Here is a 7,474-nt window from a genome sequence, read left to right on the forward strand (position 1 = left end):
TTTAAATCTTCCTTATCACCCAGATCTGATTTAGGAGAGTCATCTATAGTATCACAAATATCTTTCTTGGGTTCTGTTTTATTAACCTTATTATCAGATTTTGATGTATAAACTTGACTTTCACATAGAGAACTCTTTTTATTATTGCTCTCTAATAATTGTAATGCCTGAGTAATAGCGTTACCCAGCCCCAAATCCCTCCGGCAAGTGCCATGCAGGAAAAGTCCACACAGTGGAAACCAAACGAAATGACGTGACTTATGGAGCGGAGAATGGGAAGCCAAATACAAAACAAAACACCCCTCCACAGAGTACAAAGCCCACCCTCCACCCCTTCTGTTCCCATGTGAGGCTGACCCCCCAGGGTGCCCAAACAACCCCTAAAATAAGACCCAAACCAAAGTCCTGACATATAAACCCCAAGTCAACAAACCTCTTCCGAAACATGCATAGGAACCGCTTGCCCAAAAATACCCCAAGTAGTCTGTGCTGATGACGTAGAGCCTGACGGCTTCCCCTACCCTCTCTAAACTCCAGCATTGTGTCCTCCATGGGGTACCCCGAGGAGGGTGGACTCTCTTCTCAAGGCCAGGGCAATGACAGCTAAGAAGGTAGTTCTTGCTGGCACCTGGGAACTGTCTTTTCTTTAACTCCCAGACACAGATAATGGCTGGCCCTGGGAGAGACATGAGCTCAGGAGACATCCAAGTCCCAGAGCCTGTAGGGTCTTCATATGCACCCAGCCATGGTGGGTGGTGGCAATCCCTGGGAAACAGCACAATCCACAAATGTGGATGAGGACAATACAAGGGCTACCTCTAGTGGTAACATGGTAGCCACCAAAACAGCCCAACTGGCAGAATGCTAAAGGCCCCCCTATGACCACATCTTTTCCAGATTTGCAGCAAAGGCACAATTGGGGTTTTCCACATGGCCTGTCCCAAATGACATGTAGCCCATCAATGAAGTCACCAAGGTGCACACGTAGGTCCCAGCTTTCTCATCTCTGGGTTCCAGGTCATTCCCTCCCCTATTCAATGTATCCTCCCTTCCAGGCAACAGCTGGGAGGCAGGCCATCTTTCAGGTCCCACATCTGCAGGGTTTAATGTTGTTCTTCCCCCACCCCCTCCCATTTTGTCCTTCCCCTTTGGTCTGCATGTCACTGTTCATCCAGTGGCGGGTACAGTGGCACAGAGGCTGGAGTGACTGCACAACCTCAGTTAGTTATTTTTCTCCAGGTAGTTGGAGGGCACCCAGCCTTTGAAGGGCTTCATGTCATCCAGTATCTGGCAGTAACACCAGCCAGTGGGGTTCCTCTCCAGTACCTCCATGGACACCCCCTCCTGGAAGCCTGAAGTCTCTTCATCCCCCTCATAGTCTGCAATAGAGACGTACACATCTTTGAGGTTATTGTGGATGAACTGGGACCTCTCGATGGGCTTGGGGCACACAGGGGACACAGGGATGCCATTGAGCTGTGTGAGCAGCAGGGGTGAGTCGGAGCCCTGGCTGGAGGCCTGATCAGCCAGGCGACCTTTGGCCTCCGCGGCCGCTGGGCGTGCTGTGCTGAAGGAGGAGTTCCTGTGGATGCCTCACAGGCTGTCGGTGGCTGTGAGTGACTCTCCTTCCTCCGCAGGGTGCGGGACAGGTTGTTGTCTTTGGGTGGTGGGGACACAAACACCGACAGGGGCCTGACTGCTACCTGTCGCACACTGTTTCTCATCGTCACCGCCACAGCACCTGATGTCTTGCCACAGCCTCCCGGGGGCTTGGAGGGGATAGGCGGTGTGGCCCTATTGCTCTGGTTGATGGTGTTGAGCGCCGGCACCTGCCTCTCGATCTTCTCCAGGCTCTCTGACTTGCCCTCGTTCTGCCTGCTCTTTAGCACATCCTGCTCCTTGCCAGGGGTGTTGGGCTGCTCGTTCTCATCGGGCACCAAGTAGTGGGAAGGGGCCCAGCCCTCCAGCTCCCCAAACCTCACATACCACCAGCCACTCTCCTGCTTCTCCAGGACCTGCACCTCCACGCCAGCAGGGAAACTGATCCCCGAATCCTGGACCTTCTGGTAGGCGCTACATGTCACATAGGAGGTGGCTGGCCCTTCCCACTCCTTTTTTGGGGGTACACAGGAGAGCAGGGGCCGGGAGGGTGATGATGTTGGCTGAGCCTCTCCTGGCCCCCTCAATGGGGCCCTTGGAGGCTGTGTGTGGGGGCAGCTCTGAATCCTCACTCCTTGAGCCCTTGAGCCCCCCCCCACCAGCTGGCCTGTGGGTCTTAAAGTGCTGATGTCCATCTTCTCTTGATTCTGTGACTCTACCAGTTCAGGAAGGGCTTAGGCCAGACAGATGGCTTGGCCCAGGCACAGGAGGTCAGCCTAGCCCTCATATCAGTGTCCTTCTTGGCCCCGACCTTGGGAGTGCCACAGATGCCTGCGTCAGAGGCAGAGCAGGGCTTCAGGTCACCACTGTTCTTTGACAGGGAGGAAGAAGAGGAGAAAGAGGAGGAGCAGGTGGTGTTGATGGTAATGGATGAGGAAAAGGAGGCCGAGGAGTGGTTCTTCCCCAGTTCTGCCTGGGCGTTCTTCTCTGCCTTGAGCTTTAGGAGCGATGATGACTTTGGGGAGCCCGACTTGGGCAAGTTTTTCCTGGCAAGGGACAGTGAGGAGCCACCTGGGGAGTCACTGTCCCCAGAGGAGCCTCTGGTGGACAGAGCTGTCCTCTGCATATGGCCGGAAGCCCTCATTCTCATAGATGGTCTCCTCTTCCAGGGCCACGTCTTCTGAAGACTGGGCCACCTTGAAGCGGGCCCGCTGCAGGGAGGAGGCAGGTGAGGGTCTATGGGGCTGGGCAGGCTTCCGGTCTCCTGAGCCTCTGTCCTCTTTGGACTCCTTATTCAGCTCCGGCTCAGAGTCAAAGCCAAAGGCGGGGATGTCATACTCAGGCTCCTCGTACTTGAGCTTCAGTGGGGAATCCTGGCTCTGGTTGGCACCCACAGGACCCTCCTCAGTCTCCTTGGGCTTGCTGGGAGGTGCTGGCGGCGGGACCTTGGGCAGTGTCAATGTGCTCGTTTGGCGGCTCAGGTTGGGCTTCTTGCGCTTATTGATGTAGGACGCAGGGGCCCAGCCCTCCTTCTCACCAATCTGCACGTACACCAGCCGCCTGAGTTCTTGTCGATGATCTCTGCCTTCTGTCCACCACGGAAGCTGATCCCGTCAGAGATGCAGGATTGGAACTCGGCAATGGTGTAGTACTCCACCTCGACAGAAGGGGGCTCTGGTGGCTTCGGCAGCTGGAACCCCAAGCTGGATTCTCGGCGTGGTGGAGGTCTTGTCCTTAGGTTTGGGGAGCTGATCTGGGCCCTCTGAAGGGCAATCCTGGCCACAGCTGGAGAGCCCTAGGCCAGTTTGGAGACGGTCCTCTCCGGGACACCGAGGGCACTACCATTGGAAGCATTGCACAGGATGGGCAAGCTTATCTCCTTTTTGGCAATGGGGGCCTCAGAGCCTTCGCCTTCAGTTGGTGGAGTCTCCTTGTCCCCAAATGTCTTCTTGTTTAACAGGTTGCTGATCTCCATGATGCTCCCAATGATCTCCACGGGCCGGCCAGATTCTTTTTCCAGGTTGGCAGGTCATCCTTGGCCTTCTTTAGGTAGGATGATGGTGCCCAGCCCTCTTTGCCCAGGTATCTGATATACCACCAGCCCTCCAAATTCTTCCGGATCACCTCCACGGTGACACCCTTCTCAAAGCCAATCTTGTCCTTGCTTTGGCTGACATAAGGTTGAACGGTGACATACTTCTCTTCTCGGCTGTGCTGCCTGTTGACCATCCCGCCCAGGGTCCACCGGGGATCCAGGCGCCGCAGATGGGCCTTGCATCTCTTGGACACTTCCCTGGTCTTGGAGGTGTTGATGTCTGAGTAATCCCGGTTCCCATTCTGGGCCTCTAGGTAGGTGGCAGGGACCCAGCCCTGCTCCTCGGAGGTGCTAACAAACTACCATCCACTCTCATTCTTCTCGATGACATCCACCACCTCCCCGGTCTGGAGGTTCAGCTCTGAGTTCTCTTGCTTCTTATAGTTGGACACCACCACGTACTGTTCCAAGATCATGGGCTCGGCGTTGGTGTCGGCACCTGATTTCCTCTCGGAACTGCCATAATCTTCTTTTGGGGGGTTGACATCCTCAGGTCGGGCCTCGAAGAAACGAAAGACTTCATCCCACTGTGAAATGTGGGGAGGGAGCTGGACCAGTGCCCGGCAGTATTGGACGATGGGCTTCAGCCTCTTCACAGCTACATCCCGGTTATGGCTTCTCCGGAGAGGATCTTGCCTGGGAGCAAGGGTATGATCCTTTGCTTGGGGTCCTTCTGGCCATCTTCTATGGGGAATTTATCCAGAAGCTGCATCTGTAGATCAAAGAACTTGCTGTACGTCCGGTAGATGGTCTGGGAGGTAGAGTCGGACCAGGTCACGTAGATAATGTATACATAATGCTTGGAGGGGTTCCTCCGCTTCTCCTCGTCCACCGCGGTGGCATCTTGCACGCAGTAGGCGAGCATCTTCCCCACAAAGCAAGTGGCGCTCCTCCGCGGCGTCACCTTCTCATCCCGGCCCTGCTCTGGCTCCTGCAGCCCGGCCGCTGCCCGGACTTCCTGCGCCCACGGGCACGGCCTGGGTCAGGCGACGGTCCCGGAGGGCACGAGGGCTCCGTGCGTCACGGGAGGCTCCCCGTGGGCCTGCCTTGTGCCCCTTCCCTCCCGCGTTGCCGCTGCAGCCGCCCAGCTCCTGCTCGCCCGCCCGCCTGCTCTCTCCCCCGCCCGGTGGGTCTGGCGGGAACTGGCGGAGCAGAGGAGTGTCGGGGATGTGTCCGGGGAGGGCCGGCGGCGCCCCTTTGCTGCGCTCCGGCTCCAGGGGGGGATCGGAGCAGGCGGAGGTTGTGGGCGCAGGAGGCGGAGGCAGGGCCTGGCAGGCAGCGAAGGGAAGGCCCCCCTTGATTTTGGAGTCTGAGGTGAGAAGTATGAAGTGAAGCTTATAAACGGAAATATAATTAAATGTATACAAATAAATATAATTTTATATAAATGTGACCTAATGTTTTTCTTGTGTATCTTTTACTATTTTACTTTATTTCCATTGTTAGTTCCTATGATTATAATATGTCTTGCAGAGCTGCTTTTCATCTTAATATTTTTTTTTTTCCTTTGGGATTCTCTATGTATAGTGTATGTATATGTCTATCTAATTCTTAATGTTTGAAACCAATTATTATCTTGCAACTGCTGTTTTAATATTAAGTGATATTTTTCTCAAGACAAATCATGAGTATGTTTCCACTGATATTTTGAGAGCCATAGTTACTACACAGTTTTTAAATAACAGATATTTTACCTTTAAATCTATTTTCTGACAGGGTACAGTTAATAAATGTTTTGTGGATTAGTATGGGATATTAAATAACTCTACTCAATGGAAAATATAAACATTTGACCATGTATCTGAATCAAAAACATCAAGGTATGTTTCTATTGTAGATGTAATAAAATAAGATTTGCAATCACTCCTTCTTCATACTTATAAACCATTCTTTTAAAAATGATTGTAGTAGAGTGACATGAATTTAACGAAACTCTTAAAACTATATGAGCATCTCAATTACAGTTGAATGGCATTCCCTTGTCCCTCATTAATACTTGACCATATGAAACAGAATGAGAATTCAGTAATGAACTTTCCTATGGTTGGAAGAATGATTGATATTAGTGTAGAAACAGAGGATCTGTCCTTGAACCATAAATGCTCTTCAGCAGGGAGTAAATGCTCATATAATTAGATACCTATAACTGTAAGCTACCATAACTTCTGTATTATAATTAAGTCATTTTATGTTGCCTTTATAAGGCATATGGGTAAGTTTACTTTTATGGTTTTCTATTTTTTGATTCTTATTCCTTTGTTATTCAGAAAGTTTTTCCTTGGAACCTATTTTTGCATTTAGCAGTATTTTGGATGCTGGAAAATATATAATAGCATTTTTATTTGGTATTTAATATTTTTTACTTTTAATATTGGATAAGTTGTCTATCCCTTTCTATTTTAGAACATGAATATATCTGTAGGGATATCAAAATGGGGTTAAAATAAATAAAGGACCCAAACAAAAAGCACTTAAGTTAGAAAACCACAAGCCATTATATAAAGGGCATAAATCATGCTGTCTTTAGTTAAGTGGGTCCACATTGAGAAGGTCAGGGGCTCACGCTGCTTATGAATAGGTTGAGTTCTTTTGTGAGTCTTGAGTGTCAGAATCAATCAATCTATCTATCTATCTATCTATCTATCTATATGCATATGTTTAGTACAGTAATATATATATGCAGAAATACTTATACATACATGTGTATGTATGGAATAGGGCTTCCAAGAGACAGAGCATGATAAAATGATTATAGATATTTGTAGATTTTTAAGCTGAAACATAATCAGTTCCCACTGGCTATTATTATTTTTTTCAATATTTTTAAATTTTTGTGCATTATAATTGTATATAACAAGGATTTGTGTAATATATTTATACAGGCACAAAATTTAACAATATAATTTGGCCAATATTGCTTCCCAGCACTTCTTCTCTCCCTGCCTACCTCTCAACCCTTGGTCTGTTTCTTTAATTATCTCCCTTTGATTTTCCTTTCTATTTCTTTTTCCATTCTAGCTTGCACATGTGAGAGAAAGCATATGATCCTTGATCTTCTAAGTTTGACTTATTTTGTTTAATATTATGGTCTCCACCCATTTTCCTGCAGATGACATAATTTCATTTATTTTATGGCTGAATAAAGTTTCTTATTATCTCACTTCTTTTTGAATTCCTAGCATTAGGCACACAGGGAAGCTAGTGATAGTCCATCATATTGATGATAGTAATAGCACAGCCCTCTTTTCTCGTTTGCCTCCAATTTTGGTGTTCCTCCTGTGTGCCTGCCATGATCCTGTGGGTGATCTTTCAACCTTGTGGTGGAATAGTACAACTTGCTGTAAGAATGAAGGATACTTACTAAGCCAGAGAAGGAAACAGATGGCTGTGGAGGGAACTTCATTAGTTTGACTCTATGTCCATCATCTTTTTTCCTTGAGAAGCGTGGGTGCCAATTTTAAGCCAGAAAATGTCTGCAGTATGAGGATTGCCTTCATCTTATAAAATTTTATTTTTCTTATCTGTATCACAGTATTTTTCACATGTGAACTATTATTCTGTATGTAGTATAATTTTGATAATTATTTGACTTTCTCATTTTTTTCTGGTTGGGGATATGTTAGTATTGTAATAAAGTTTTTCATTAATAAAATAGGTGGATTGGATCAGGTGATTTCTAATGCTGCTTTCATCTTTGATACACCTTTTAATCTTTTACAGTTATTTGATATGTGGTTTTTTTTTCCTGAGCACCTAAAAGAAATTTTTATTCATTCTATT

General features: G+C 48.2%; 1 pseudogene; it reads right to left on the minus strand.

Annotated features, from left to right (window-relative positions):
* Positions 1 to 1,221: 1,221 nt before the first annotated feature.
* LOC143641055 (SH3 and PX domain-containing protein 2A pseudogene) lies at positions 1,222 to 4,559 on the minus strand (annotated as a pseudogene).
* Positions 4,560 to 7,474: the final 2,915 nt, after the last annotated feature.

The sequence above is a fragment of the Callospermophilus lateralis genome, unplaced genomic scaffold, assembly GCF_048772815.1.
Source record: "Callospermophilus lateralis isolate mCalLat2 unplaced genomic scaffold, mCalLat2.hap1 Scaffold_83, whole genome shotgun sequence".
NCBI classification, from domain to species: Eukaryota; Metazoa; Chordata; class Mammalia; order Rodentia; family Sciuridae; genus Callospermophilus; species Callospermophilus lateralis.